Genomic DNA, 12,724 nt, shown 5'->3' with positions numbered 1-12,724 from the left:
GGAGAAAAATCCTCGCTACGGGAGGACCGCTGCGCCACGCGTCCTTACGACGATGATAGGGGAGAAAACTCCTTGCGAAGCAATGAAAGCGTCTTCCGGTGTGGAGTGTAAATGTACACATTTAGGCCAAAAAGGGACTGTCGCTAATTTGGTTTTCTCGCGACGCGCCCAGCAAAACATTGGTTTGGCTTTCTTTTCTGGCCGATTTCCTCCCTCACGGTTCTCATTCCCCTTCGAAAGTTGAAGAGCGTGTCTCTCTCGAGTTAGAAGGGCATTGAGGATTACAAATTGATCATGTGAAATGACCAGTGGGGAGACTGGTCTCCCAATGATCCTCAAGGGAGATTGTAAATCTGAAATTTCTCAGACTTGTGAATGTGAAAAATGTCCGCACCGAGGAATCAATCCTCCCTGGGAACCAATGCCCTACTGGGAAACACTCCCCTTTTCGATGTGAGAACGCGCCAGGATCAGAAATGGGAGGACCTCCACTCCACGCGTACTTCAGACGGCTGTCTTTCGGGGAGAAAAATCCTCGCTACGGGAGGACCGCTGCGCCACGCGTCCTTACGACGATGATAGGGGAGAAAACTCCTTGCGAAGCAATGAAAGCGTCTTCCGGTGTGGAGTGTAAATGTACACATTTAGGCCAAAAAGGGACTGTCGCTAATTTGGCTTTCTCGCGACGCGCCCAGCAAAACATTGTTTTGGCTTTCTTTTCTGGCCGATTTCCTCCCTCACGGTTCTCATTCCCCTTCAAAAGTTGAAGAGCGTGTCTCTCTCGAGTTAGAAGGGCAGTGAGGATTACAAATTGATCATGTGAAATGACCAGTGGGGAGACTGGTCTCCCAATGATCCTCAAGGGGGATTGTAAATCTGAAATTTCTCAGACTTGTGAATGTGAAAAATGTCCACACAGAGGAATCAATCCTCCCTGGGAACCAATGCCCTACTGGGAAACACTCCCCATTTCGATGTGAGAACGCGCCAGGTTCAGAAATGGGAGGACCACCACTCCACGCGTACTTCAGACGGCTGTCTTTCGGGGAGAAAAATCCTCTCTACGGGAGGACCGCTGCGCCACGCGTCCTTACGACGATGATAGGGGAGAAAACTCCTTGCGAAGCAATGAAAGCGTCTTCCGGTGTGGAGTGTAAATGTACACATTTAGGACAAAAAGCGACTGTCGCTAATTTGGCTTTCTCGCGACGCGCCCAGCAAAACATTGGTTTGGCTTTCTTTTCTGGCCGATTTCCTCCCTCACGGTTCTCATTCCCCTTCGAAAGTTGAAGAGCGTGTCTCTCTCGAGTTAGAAGGGCAGTGTGGATTACAAATTGATCATGTGAAATGACCAGTGGGGAGACTGGTCTCCCAATGATCCGCAAGGGGGATTGTAAATCTGAAATTTCTCAGACTTGTGAATGTGAAAAATGTCCACACAGAGGAATCAATCCTCCCTGGGAACCAATGCCCTACTGGGAAACACTCCCCATTTCGATGTGAGAACGCGCCAGGTTCAGAAATGGGAGGACCTCCACTCCACGCGTACTTCAGACGGCTGTCTTTCGGGGAGAAAAATCCTCGCTACGGGAGGACCGCTGCGCCACGCGTCCTTACGACCATGATAGGGGAGAAAACTCCTTGCGAAGCAATGAAAGCGTCTTCCGGTGTGGAGTGTAAATGTACACATTTAGGCCAAAAAGGGACTGTCGCTAATTTGGCTTTCTCGCGACGCGCCCAGCAAAACATTGGTTAGGCTTTCTTTTCTGGCCGATTTCCTCCCTCACGGTTCTCATTCCCCTTGGAAAGTTGAAGAGCGTGTCTCACTCGAGTTAGAAGGGCATTGAGGATTACAAATTGATCATGTGAAATGACCAGTGGGGAGACTGGTCTCCCAATGATCCTCAAGGGGGATGGTAAATCTGAAATTTCTCAGAATTGTGAATGTGAAAAATGTCCACACAGAGGAATCAATCCTCCCTGGGAACCAATGCCCTACTGGGAAACACTCCCCATTTCGATGTGAGAACGCGCCAGGATCAGAAATGGGAGGACCTCCACTCCACGCGTACTTCAGACGGCTGGCTTTCGGGGAGAAAAATCCTCGCTACGGGAGGACCGCTGCGCCACGCGTCCTTACGACGATGATAGGGGAGAAAACTCCTTGCGAAGCAATGAAAGCGTCTTCCGGTGTGGAGTGTAAATGTACACATTTAGGCCAAAAAGGGACTGTCGCTAATTTGCTTTCTCGCGACGCGGCCAGCAAAACATTGGTTTGGCTTTCTTTTCTGGCCGATTTCCTCCCTCACGGTTCTCATTCCCCTTCGAAAGTTGAAGAGCGTGTCTCTCTCGAGTTAGAAGGGCATTGAGGATTACAAATTGATCATGTGAAATGACCAGTGGGGAGACTGGTCTCCCAATGATCCTCAAGGGGGATTGTAAATCTGAAATTTCTCAGACTTGTGAATGTGAAAAATGTCCATACCGAGGAATCAATCCTCCCTGGTAACCAATGCCCTAATGGGAAACACTCCCCATTTCGATGTGAGAACGCGCCAGGATCAGAAATGGGAGGACCTCCACTCCACGCGTACTTCAGACGGCTGTCTTTCGGGGAGAAAAATCCTCGCTACGGGAGGACCGCTGTGCCACGCGTCCTTACGACGATGATAGGGGAGAAAACTCCTTGCGAAGCAATGAAAGCGTCTTCCGGTGTGGAGTGTAAATGTACACATTTAGGCCAAAAAGGGACTGTCGCTAATTTGGTTTTCTCGCGACGCGCCCAGCAAAACATTGGTTTGGCTTTCTTTTCTGACCGATTTCCTCCCTCACGGTTCTCATTCCCCTTCGAAAGTTGAAGAGCGTGTATCTCTCGAGTTAGAAGGGCATTGAGGATTACAAATAGATCATGTGAAATGACCAGTGGGGAGACTGGTCTCCCAATGATCCTCAAGGGGGATTGTAAATCTGAAATTTCTCAGACTTGTGAATGTGAAAAATGTCCACACAGAGGAATCAATCCTCCCTGGGAACCAATGCCCTACTGGGAAACACTCCCCATTTCGATGTGAGAACGCGCCAGGTTCAGAAATGGGAGGACCACCACTCCACGCGTACTTCAGACGGCTGTCTTTCGGGGAGAAAAATCCTCGCTACGGGAGGACCGCTGCGCCACGCGTCCTTACGACCATGATAGGGGAGAAAACTCCTTGCGAAGCAATGAAAGCGTCTTCCGGTGTGGAGTGTAAATGTACACATTTAGGCCAAAAAGGGACTGTCGCTAATTTGGCTTTCTCGCGACGCGCCCAGCAAAACATTGGTTTGGCTTTCTTTTCTGGCCGATTTCCTCCCTCACGGTTCTCATTCCCCTTCGAAAGTTGAAGAGCGTGTCTCTCTCGAGTTAGAAGGGCATTGAGGATTACAAATTGATCATGTGAAATGACCAGTGGGGAGACTGGCCTCCCAATGATCCTCAAGGGGGATTGTAAATCTGAAATTTCTCAGACTTGTGAATGTGAAAAATGTCCACACAGAGGAATCAATCCTCCCTGGGAACCAATGCCCTACTGGGAAACACTCCCCATTTCGATGTGAGAACGCGCCAGGATCAGAAATGGGAGGACCTCCACTCCAAGCGTACTTCAGACGGCTGTCTTTCGGGGAGAAAAATCCTCGCTACGGGAGGACCGCTGCGCCACGCGTCCTTACGACGATAATAGGGGAGAAAACTCCTTGCGAAGCAATGAAAGCGTCTTCCGGTGTGGAGTGTAAATGTACACATTTAGGCCAAAAAGCGACTGTCGCTAATTTGGCTTTCTCGCGACCCGCCCAGCAAAACATTGGTTTGGCTTTCTTTTCTGGCCGATTTCCTCCCTCACGGTTCTCATTCCCCTTCGAAAGTTGAAGAGCGTGTCTCTCTCGAGTTAGAAGGGCAGTGAGGATTACAAATTGATCATGTGAAATGACCAGTGGGGAGACTGGTCTCCCAATGATCCGCAAGGGGGATTGTAAATCTGAAATTTCTCAGACTTGTGAATGTGAAAAATGTCCACACAGAGGAATGAATCCTCCCTGGGAACCAATGCCCTACTGGGAAACACTCCCCATTTCGATGTGAGAACGCGCCAGGTTCAGAAATGGGAGGACCTCCACTCCACGCGTACTTCAGACAAAATCCTCGCTACGGGAGGACCGCTGCGCCACGCGTCCTTACGACCATGATAGGGTAGAAAACTCCTTGCGAAGCAATGAAAGCGTCTTCCGGTGTGGAGTGTAAATGTACACATTTAGGCCAAAAAGGGACTGTCGCTAATTTGGCTTTCTCGCGACGCGCCCAGCAAAACATTGGTTTGGCTTTCTTTTCTGGCCGATTTCCTCCCTCACGGTTCTCATTCCCCTTCGAAAGTTGAAGAGCGTGTCTCTCTCGAGTTAGAAGGGCATTGAGGATTACAAATTGATCATGTGAAATGACCAGTGGGGAGACTGGCCTCCCAATGATCCTCAAGGGGGATTGTAAATCTGAAATTTCTCAGACTTGTGAATGTGAAAAATGTCCACACAGAGGAATCAATCCTCCCTGGGAACCAATGCCCTACTGGGAAACACTCCCCATTTCGATGTGAGAACGCGCCAGGATCAGAAATGGGAGGACCTCCACTCCACGCGTACTTCAGACGGCTGTCTTTCGGGGAGAAAAATCCTCGCTACGGGAGGACCGCTGCGCCACGCGTCCTTACGACCATGATAGGGGAGAAAACTCCTTGCGAAGCAATGTAAGCGTCTTCCGGTGTGGAGTGTAAATGTACACATTTAGGCCAAAAAGGGACTGTCGCTAATTTGGCTTTCTCGCGACGCGCCCAGCAAAACATTGGTTTGGCTTTCTTTTCTGGCCGATTTCCTCCCTCACGGTTCTCATTCCCCTTCGAAAGTTGAAGAGCGTGTCTCTCTCGAGTTAGAAAGGCATTGAGGATTACAAATTGATCATGTGAAATGACCAGTGGGGAGACTGGTCTCCCAATGATCCTCAAGGGGGATTGTAAATCTGAAATTTCTCAGACTTGTGAATGTGAAAAATGTCCACACCGAGGAATCAATCCTCCCTGGGAAGCAATGCCCTACTGGGAAACACTCCCCTTTTCGATGTGAGAACGCGCCAGGATCAGAAATGGGAGGACCTCCACTCCACGCGTACTTCAGACGGCTGTCTTTCGGGGAGAAAAATCCTCGCTACGGGAGGACCGCTGCGCCACGCGTCCTTACGACGATGATAGGGGAGAAAACTCCTTGCGAAGCAATGAAAGCGTCTTCCGGTGTGGAGTGTAAATGTACACATTTAGGCCAAAAAGGGACTGTCGCTAATTTGGCTTTCTCGCGACGCGCCCAGCAAAACATTGTTTTGGCTTTCTTTTCTGGCCGATTTCCTCCCTCACGGTTCTCATTCCCCTTCGAAAGTTGAAGAGCGTGTCTCTCTCGAGTTAGAAGGGCATTGAGGATTACAAATTGATCATGTGAAATGACCAGTGGGGAGACTGGTCTCCCAATGATCCTCAAGGGGGATTGTAAATCTGAAATTTCTCAGACTTGTGAATGTGAAAAATGTCCACACAGAGGAATCAATCCTCCCTGGGAACCAATGCCCTACTGGGAAACACTCCCCATTTCGATGTGAGAACGCGCCAGGATCAGAAATGGGAGGACCTCCACTCCAAGCGTACTTCAGACGGCTGTCTTTCGGGGAGAAAAATCCTCGCTACGGGAGGACCGCTGCGCCACGCGTCCTTACGACGATGATAGGGGAGAAAACTCCTTGCGAAGCAATGAATGCGTCTTCCGGTGTGGAGTGTAAATGTACACATTTAGGCCAAAAAGCGACTGTCGCTAATTTGGCTTTCTCGCGACGCGCCCAGCAAAACATTGGTTTGGCTTTCTTTTCTGGCCGATTTCCTCCCTCACGGTTCTCATTCCCCTTCGAAAGTTGAAGAGCGTGTCTCTCTCGAGTTAGAAGGGCATTGAGGATTACAAATTGATCATGTGAAATGACCAGTGGGGAGACTGGTCTCCCAATGATCCTCAAGGGGGATTGTAAATCTGAAATTTCTCAGACTTGTGAATGTGAAAAATGTCCACACAGAGGAATTAATCCTCCCTGGGAACCAATGCCCTACTGTGAAACACTCCCCATTTCGATGTGAGAACGCACCAGGTTCAGAAATGGGAGGACCTCCACTCCACGCGTACTTCAGACGGCTGGCTTTCGGGGAGAAAAATCCTCGCTACGGGAGGACCGCTGCGCCACGCGTCCTTACGACGATGATAGGGGAGAAAACTCCTTGCGAAGCAATGAAAGCGTCTTCCGGTGTGGAGTGTAAATGTACACATTTAGGCCAAAAAGCGACTGTCGCTAATTTGGCTTTCTCGCGACGCGCCCAGCAAAACATTGGTTTGGCTTTCTTTTCTGGCCGATTTCCTCCCTCACGGTTCTCATTCCCCTTCGAAAGTTGAAGAGCGTGTCTCTCTCGAGTTAGAAGGGCAGTGAGGATTACAAATTGATCATGTGAAATGACCAGTGGGGAGACTGGTCTCCCAATGATCCGCAAGGGGGATTGTAAATCTGAAATTTCTCAGACTTGTGAATGTGAAAAATGTCCACACAGAGGAATGAATCCTCCCTGGGAACCAATGCCCTACTGGGAAACACTCCCCATTTCGATGTGAGAACGCGCCAGGTTCAGAAATGGGAGGACCTCCACTCCACGCGTACTTCAGACGGCTGTCTTTCGGGGAGAAAAATCCTCGCTATGGGAGGACCGCTGCGCCACGCGTCCTTACGACCATGTTAGGGTAGAAAACTCCTTGCGAAGCAATGAAAGCGTCTTCCGGTGTGGAGTGTAAATGTACACATTTAGGCCAAAAAGGGACTGTCGCTAATTTGGCTTTCTCGCGACGCGCCCAGCAAAACATTGGTTTGGCTTTCTTTTCTGGCCGATTTCCTCCCTCACGGTTCTCATTCCCCTTCGAAAGTTGAAGAGCGTGTCTCTCTCGAGTTAGAAGGGCATTGAGGATTACAAATTGATCATGTGAAATGACCAGTGGGGAGACTGGCCTCCCAATGATCCTCAAGGGGGATTGTAAATCTGAAATTTCTCAGACTTGTGAATGTGAAAAATGTCCACACTGAGGAATCAATCCTCCCTGGGAACCAATGCCCTACTGGGAAACACTCCCCATTTCGATGTGAGAAAGCACCAGGATCAGAAATGGGAGGACCTCCACTCCACGCGTACTTCAGACGGCTGTCTTTCGGGGAGAAAAATCCTCGCTACGGGAGGACCGCTGCGCCACGCGTCCTTACGACGATGTTAGGGGAGAAAACTCCTTGCGAAGCAATGAAAGCGTCTTCCGGTGTGGAGTGTAAATGTACACATTTTGGCCAAAAAGCGACTGTCGCTAATTTGGCTTTCTCGCGACGCGCCCAGCAAAACATTGTTTTGGCTTTCTTTTCTGGCCGATTTCCTCCCTCACGGTTCTCATTCCCCTTCGAAAGTTGAAGAGCGTGTCTCTCTCGAGTTAGAAGGGCAGTGAGGATTACAAATTGATCATGTGAAATGACCAGTGGGGAGACTGGTCTCCCAATGATCCTCAAGGGGGATTGTAAATCTGAAATTTCTAAGACTTGTGAATGTGAAAAATGTCCACACCGAGGAATCAATCCTCCCTGGGAACCAATGCCCTACTGGGAAACACTCCCCTTTTCGATGTGAGAACGCGCCAGGATCAGAAATGGGAGGACCTCCACTCCACGCGTACTTCAGACGGCTGTCTTTCGGGGAGAAAAATCCTCGCTACGGGAGGACCGCTGCGCCACGCGTCCTTACGACGATGATAGGGGAGAAAACTCCTTGCGAAGCAATGAAAGCGTCTTCCGGTGTGGAGTGTAAATGTACACATTTAGGCCAAAAAGGGACTGTCGCTAATTTGGCTTTCTCGCGACGCGCCCAGCAAAACATTGTTTTGGCTTTCTTTTCTGGCCGAATTCCTCCCTCACGGTTCTCATTCCCCTTCGAAAGTTGAAGAGCGTGTCTCTCTCGAGTTAGAAGGGCAGTGAGGATTACAAATTGATCATGTGAAATGACCAGTGGGGAGACTGGTCTCCCAATGATCCTCAAGGGGGATTGTAAATCTGAAATTTCTAAGACTTGTGAATGTGAAAAATGTCCACACCGAGGAATCAATCCTCCCTGGGAACCAATGCCCTACTGGGAAACACTCCCCATTTCGATGTGAGAACGCGCCAGGATCAGAAATGGGAGGACCTCCACTCCACGCGTACTTCAGACGGCTGTCTTTCGGGGAGAAAAATCCTCGCTACGGGAGGACTGCTGCGCCACACGTCCTTACGACGATGATAGGGGAGAAAACTCCTTGCGAAGCAATGAAAGCGTCTTCCGGTGTGGAGTGTAAATGTACACATTTAGGCCAAAAAGGGACTGTCGCTAATTTGGCTTTCTCGCGACGCGCCCAGCAAAACATTGTTTTGGCTTTCTTTTCTGGCCGATTTCCTCCCTCACGGTTCTCATTCCCCTTCGAAAGTTGAAGAGCGTGTCTCTCTCGAGTTAGAAGGGCATTGAGGATTACAAATTGATCATGTGAAATGACCAGTGGGGAGACTGGTCTCCCAATGATCCTCAAGGGGGATTGTAAATCTGAAATTTCTCAGACTTGTGAATGTGAAAAATGTCCACACAGAGGAATCAATCCTCCCTGGGAACCAATGCCCTACTGGGAAACACTCCCCATTTCGATGTGAGAACGCGCCAGGATCAGAAATGGGAGGACCTCCACTCCAAGCGTACTTCAGACGGCTGTCTTTCGGGGAGAAAAATCCTCGCTACGGGAGGACCGCTGCGCCACGCGTCCTTACGACGATAATAGGGGAGAAAACTCCTTGCGAAGCAATGAAAGCGTCTTCCGGTGTGGAGTGTAAATGTACACATTTAGGCCAAAAAGGGACTGTCGCTAATTTGGCTTTCTCGCGACGCGCCTAGCAAAACATTGGTTTGGCTTTCTTTTCTGGCCGATTTCCTCCCTCACGGTTCTCATTCCCCTTCGAAAGTTGAAGAGCGTGTCTCTCTCGAGTTAGAAGGGCAGTGAGGATTACAAATTGATCATGTGAAATGACCAGTGGGGAGACTGGTCTCCCAATGATCCGCAAGGGGGATGGTAAATCTGAAATTTCTCAGACTTGTGAATGTGAAAAATGTCCACACAGAGGAATCAATCCTCCCTGGGAACCAATGCCCTACTGGGAAACACTCCCCATTTGGATGTGAGAACGCGCCAGGTTCAGAAATGGGAGGACCTCCACTCCACGCGTACTTCAGACGGCTGTCTTTCGGGGAGAAAAATCCTCGCTACGGGAGGACCGCTGCGCCACGCGTCCTTACGACCATGATAGGGGAGAAAACTCCTTGCGAAGCAATGAAAGCGTCTTCCGGTGTGGAGTGTAAATGTACACATTTAGGCCAAAAAGGGACTGTCGCTAATTTGGCTTTCTCGCGACGCGCCCAGCAAAACATTGGTTTGGCTTTCTTTTCTGGCCGATTTCCTCCCTCACGGTTCTCATTCCCCTTCGAAAGTTGAAGAGCGTGTCTCTCTCGAGTTAGAAGGGCATTGAGGATTACAAATTGATCATGTGAAATGACCAGTGGGGAGACTGGCCTCCCAATGATCCTCAAGGGGGATTGTAAATCTGAAATTTCTCAGACTTGTGAATGTGAAAAATGTCCACACAGAGGAATCAATCCTCCCTGGGAACCAATGCCCTACTGGGAAACACTCCCCATTTCGATGTGAGAACGCGCCAGGATCAGAAATGGGAGGACCTCCACTCCACGCGTACTTCAGACGGCTGTCTTTCGGGGAGAAAAATCCTCGCTACGGGAGGACCGCTGCGCCAGGCGTCCTTACGACGATAATAGGGGAGAAAACTCCTTGCGAAGCAATGAAAGCGTCTTCCGGTGTGGAGTGTAAATGTACACATTTAGGCCAAAAAGCGACTGTCGCTAATTTGGCTTTCTCGCGACGCGCCCAGCAAAACATTGGTTTGGCTTTCTTTTCTGGCCGATTTCCTCCCTCACGGTTCTCATTCCCCTTCGAAAGTTGAAGAGCGTGTCTCTCTCGAGTTAGAAGGGCAGTGAGGATTACAAATTGATCATGTGAAATGACCAGTGGGGAGACTGGTCTCCCAATGATCCGCAAGGGGGATTGTAAATCTGAAATTTCTCAGATTTGTGAATGTGAAAAATGTCCACACAGAGGAATGAATCCTCCCTGGGAACCAATGCCCTACTGGGAAACACTCCCCATTTCGATGTGAGAACGCGCCAGGTTCAGAAATGGGAGGACCTCCACTCCACGCGTACTTCAGACGGCTGTCTTTCGGGGAGAAAAATCCTCGCTACGGGAGGACCGCTGCGCCACGCGTCCTTACGACGATGATAGGGGAGAAAACTCCTTGCGAAGCAATGAAAGCGTCTTCCGGTGTGGAGTGTAAATGTACACATTTAGGCCAAAAAGGGACTGTCGCTAATTTGGCTTTCTCGCGACGCGCCCAGCAAAACATTGTTTTGGCTTTCTTTTCTGGCCGATTTCCTCCCTCACGGTTCTCATTCCCCTTCGAAAGTTGAAGAGCGTGTCTCTCTCGAGTTAGAAGGGCATTGAGGATTACAAATTGATCATGTGAAATGACCAGTGGGGAGACTGGTCTCCCAATGATCCTCAAGGGGGATTGTAAATCTGAAATTTCTCAGACTTGTGAATGTGAAAAATGTCCACACAGAGGAATTAATCCTCCCTGGGAACCAATGCCCTACTGTGAAACACTCCCCATTTCGATGTGAGAACGCACCAGGTTCAGAAATGGGAGGACCTCCACTCCACGCGTACTTCAGACGGCTGGCTTTCGGGGAGAAAAATCCTCGCTACGGGAGGACCGCTGCGCCACGCGTCCTTACGACGATGATAGGGGAGAAAACTCCTTGCGAAGCAATGAAAGCGTCTTCCGGTGTGGAGTGTAAATGTACACATTTAGGCCAAAAAGCGACTGTCGCTAATTTGGCTTTCTCGCGACGCGCCCAGCAAAACATTGGTTTGGCTTTCTTTTCTGGCCGATTTCCTCCCTCACGGTTCTCATTCCCCTTCGAAAGTTGAAGAGCGTGTCTCTCTCGAGTTAGAAGGGCAGTGAGGATTACAAATTGATCATGTGAAATGACCAGTGGGGAGACTGGTCTCCCAATGATCCGCAAGGGGGATTGTAAATCTGAAATTTCTCAGACTTGTGAATGTGAAAAATGTCCACACAGAGGAATGAATCCTCCCTGGGAACCAATGCCCTACTGGGAAACACTCCCCATTTCGATGTGAGAACGCGCCAGGTTCAGAAATGGGAGGACCTCCACTCCACGCGTACTTCAGACGGCTGTCTTTCGGGGAGAAAAATCCTCGCTATGGGAGGACCGCTGCGCCACGCGTCCTTACGACCATGTTAGGGTAGAAAACTCCTTGCGAAGCAATGAAAGCGTCTTCCGGTGTGGAGTGTAAATGTACACATTTAGGCCAAAAAGGGACTGTCGCTAATTTGGCTTTCTCGCGACGCGCCCAGCAAAACATTGGTTTGGCTTTCTTTTCTGGCCGATTTCCTCCCTCACGGTTCTCATTCCCCTTCGAAAGTTGAAGAGCGTGTCTCTCTCGAGTTAGAAGGGCATTGAGGATTACAAATTGATCATGTGAAATGACCAGTGGGGAGACTGGCCTCCCAATGATCCTCAAGGGGGATTGTAAATCTGAAATTTCTCAGACTTGTGAATGTGAAAAATGTCCACACTGAGGAATCAATCCTCCCTGGGAACCAATGCCCTACTGGGAAACACTCCCCATTTCGATGTGAGAAAGCACCAGGATCAGAAATGGGAGGACCTCCACTCCACGCGTACTTCAGACGGCTGTCTTTCGGGGAGAAAAATCCTCGCTACGGGAGGACCGCTGCGCCACGCGTCCTTACGACGATGTTAGGGGAGAAAACTCCTTGCGAAGCAATGAAAGCGTCTTCCGGTGTGGAGTGTAAATGTACACATTTTGGCCAAAAAGCGACTGTCGCTAATTTGGCTTTCTCGCGACGCGCCCAGCAAAACATTGTTTTGGCTTTCTTTTCTGGCCGATTTCCTCCCTCACGGTTCTCATTCCCCTTCGAAAGTTGAAGAGCGTGTCTCTCTCGAGTTAGAAGGGCAGTGAGGATTACAAATTGATCATGTGAAATGACCAGTGGGGAGACTGGTCTCCCAATGATCCTCAAGGGGGATTGTAAATCTGAAATTTCTAAGACTTGTGAATGTGAAAAATGTCCACACCGAGGAATCAATCCTCCCTGGGAACCAATGCCCTACTGGGAAACACTCCCCTTTTCGATGTGAGAACGCGCCAGGATCAGAAATGGGAGGACCTCCACTCCACGCGTACTTCAGACGGCTGTCTTTCGGGGAGAAAAATCCTCGCTACGGGAGGACCGCTGCGCCACGCGTCCTTACGACGATGATAGGGGAGAAAACTCCTTGCGAAGCAATGAAAGCGTCTTCCGGTGTGGAGTGTAAATGTACACATTTAGGCCAAAAAGGGACTGTCGCTAATTTGGCTTTCTCGCGACGCGCCCAGCAAAACATTGTTTTGGCTT

This window comes from Monodelphis domestica, chromosome 3 (genome assembly GCF_027887165.1).
Source record: "Monodelphis domestica isolate mMonDom1 chromosome 3, mMonDom1.pri, whole genome shotgun sequence".
Classification (NCBI taxonomy): Eukaryota; Metazoa; Chordata; class Mammalia; order Didelphimorphia; family Didelphidae; genus Monodelphis; species Monodelphis domestica.
The sequence above is the reverse complement of the archived record's forward strand: the minus strand, read 5'-3'. Positions refer to the sequence as shown.